Raw genomic sequence first — 3,103 nt, forward strand, 5'->3', positions numbered from 1 at the left:
AGCTAGGTGGTGCAGTGAGTAAAGAGGTAGTTTGGGCTAGTTACTTAACCCCAATTGCCCACCAAAAGGCAAATAAATAAATAAATAAAGTATAGTAGTTCCTCAAATAGTTTCCAAGTCTATCCTTTGAAGTTTATTGAAAATTTTAAACTAAGACATAATTTCTTTTTTTTTTTTTGCCTTTTTGGAGGGCAATTGAGGTTAAGTAACTTGCTCAAGGTTACACAGCTAGTTTTTTTGTGTGGGTGTTAAGTGTCTGAGGCCGGAACTGAACTCTGGTCCTCCTGACTCTGGGCTGGCTCTTTACTCACCGCGCCACCTAGCTGCCCCCTGAGACATAATTTCAAATATCTAGACCTGAGTCAAGAACTTAATAGAGAATGTTTATTTTCTGGAATTTTGATATCAGATACTACTTTTTCACTCATAAAATGTGCTGATGTTTTGTGTTTACTTTTATCTTTGTAAGATATTGCCATCACATCTGTCTTTCCTAGCAATACTACATTTTTTCAAAGCCAAATGTTTTAATTTTTCATGAGACAAAAGGGTATGCTTATGTATCTTGCTTTTCTGACTTATCAGACTTTCAGAGGAGGAATGAGAATAACTTTTGGACTGTTTCTTTGATAAATGTTTTGAGTTATGTTCACTCATTCTGGCACTTTTCTGTGAGGAACTTCTATTATTTCTGGAGGATTCCTCTTCTTTCCTTTGATCTTGAGATTCAACAATCACATTTACTAAAAATGATAATGATGTTGTGGGAGCAAATTCTTTAGAAGGAACGTGTTGATGATCAGTTCCCTTGATTACCTGAACTTCTTTGTGATAAGATAAGGCCTCCTCAATAGAAATTGAAAACTGGAAGGTATCAAGAGGCAATGTTCTAACATCACCATCATTTTCTGTGCTCTGCATTTGTCCTGGGTTATTCTGATTAGGTTCTGGCCTTGATTCAAGTCCCCTCTTTTCTTCTGTAAGTGTAGCATTAATTGTAGAGTTCATCTGGGGATGATTTAGGTCAGGAAATCTAAATCCTACTGATTTATAGCAGCTGCTGTGGCAAGTTGTCTAACTCCAGAATCTTTTAGGAGATCCAAAAACACATGGAACTTTGGGAAAGATATCTCAATCCTGCCCAAAACACTAGCATCTTCCAAAATCATGATTTCCAGTGACTCTGCATTAAAAGCCTCAAGCAGAGAGAAATTTTTATTTTGCAACCAGGAATTTTCAAGTTTCATCTCAGTTACTGATTTGTCAGTTTAGTTATTCTATGCACTCTTCCAACTTCTGTATTTCATTTATTTTGTATGGTGTTAGGCTAGTTTTTTTTTCAAGGGGTTCTAAAATAGTGTATTCTGACTTTTCTATTTCTGAGCATGATAAACTCTCCACAGTTATTTTCATGGAAAATCCATTTGCTAAACTGGTCAAAGCAAATCTTGAATTTTAATCAGTAGAAATCCCCAGCTCCTATTGGCACATCCCACAGTGTGCTAGGCAGGAAGCCATATGTACCAGGTGGTAATGACTCTGTAGTATAAGAATATTTACTACATAGCTGTTTTCTTCCTGTACTTACAGGTTTCATTGTTTTATTCCTTTTAAGTAGCATTCTCTCCATTCTGGGTAGCTCTGTCAATAACTACTTTAGACAAGGAATGATCAACTAGTGGCTTTTTAAAAATTATATCCAGACCCACCATAGTTGTATTTCCTTTCAGGATACGTGGTAGAGTTTTAGCTCTCTTATCACTAATTCCACACTGTTGCAGATCAAGTGCTCTCAACAACGAATTCACAAAGACATTTTGTTAAAGCACTGGTACCCTGATCTCCAATAAGGGTGTTGCAGTCAATTGAGATGTGATGCAAGCCAACTGTGTTATCCAGATCAGGCTTCCAATAGCGAAGACTCTCAGCCCACACAGTATAATGGTTATGGGATTTGAAGATCTTCCAATGACCCTTGAACTTACTGAGGTAGCAGGAAGGGGTGGGACAAGAGGAAGCCAGAGCCAAGCTAGATTGAGTGCAGTGACTAGACGTGCAGTGGCAGCAGTGGCAGCAGGAGTGGTGGTGGTTGGGGCAGTGGTGGCTCAAACTCCTTTTTTTGAGCTAGCCAGAATTTCTGCTAAGGACTTCTGCTGAGGACTGCCTGGGATGGGAACCGGGGGGGGGGAGGAGGGCTAGCTCCTGGGAGCGACTACATGGACAATTGTCATGAATGAGGAGAGGAGGACCTTTGCCTTAGGTAGCCTGTTCTCTTTTGAAGGCTTGAGAATGTGGGTGTTTACTGCACTAACTATGTGTGCTAACTCTATAGCTACTGTGATGGCTTTGACTTTCTGCTTTTGGTACTCAGTTTTCTGGTATTTGAATAAATGTTCTAGCTTTGTCCCCCATGTAGAGAGCCTGGTATATTTTGTGATTAATAAATATATAAGCATATTTATAGTTACTGTAGGCATTGTGAATATTGCATTTTTGTTACACATATCTTCATGTCTTTTTATGGCCTGGTGCTTTAAGATATTGACCAGAGGTACCACTCCATGCCAAGTCAGATTACACCCTGAAAAGATTATAGACTTGGGTATTACTGAGGTCTTAGCATTTTGACAGATAGTTTCTAAACCTCCATCTCCAATTGGATAATATACTAGAGATAGATCTACCACATATGATGCTTTGCTCATGATTGTTAAAAATATTAAATCATGTTCTCTTAAATATATTCCCTGAAGCTCCAGGTTCCTCAGTGCAATAGATGCATTGAAACAGCCTTCCATAGTTTCACATAATTGTATATGCATCTCTTTGGATCTAACTGTAGGAATTTGCCTTTTAGAACAGGCTTTATACCTATCAGAAGCTAATCTCCCAAACCTGATAGATGTGGACTCCTGATAACAACAGGGGGCAAATTTTTATTTACCCTGAGGGTGTTAAGCAAAGGTGCCCATTCTAGGAGTCTGAAGTGGTTTGAGTTGAAATCAAGCACCCCCAGTCTCAGTTTGGCTCACACAACAAGTACAGGTCATAGAGTCTTGAAGTGCACAAAAATATTCATGGTGAGAAAAGAAATCCACAGCAT

The 3,103-nt window shown here is 38.8% G+C and overlaps 1 pseudogene; it reads right to left on the minus strand.

Moving 5' to 3' along the window:
- Nucleotides 1-362: 362 nt before the first annotated feature.
- Nucleotides 363-3,103, minus strand: part of LOC138156107 (centrosomal protein of 78 kDa-like) — a 29,578-nt pseudogene continuing 26,837 nt past the window's right edge.

Source organism: Petaurus breviceps, unplaced genomic scaffold (genome assembly GCF_028583685.1).
Source record: "Petaurus breviceps papuanus isolate PSGF00001 unplaced genomic scaffold, PetGlider_PUasm1.0 154, whole genome shotgun sequence".
NCBI lineage: Eukaryota > Metazoa > Chordata > Mammalia > Diprotodontia > Petauridae > Petaurus > Petaurus breviceps.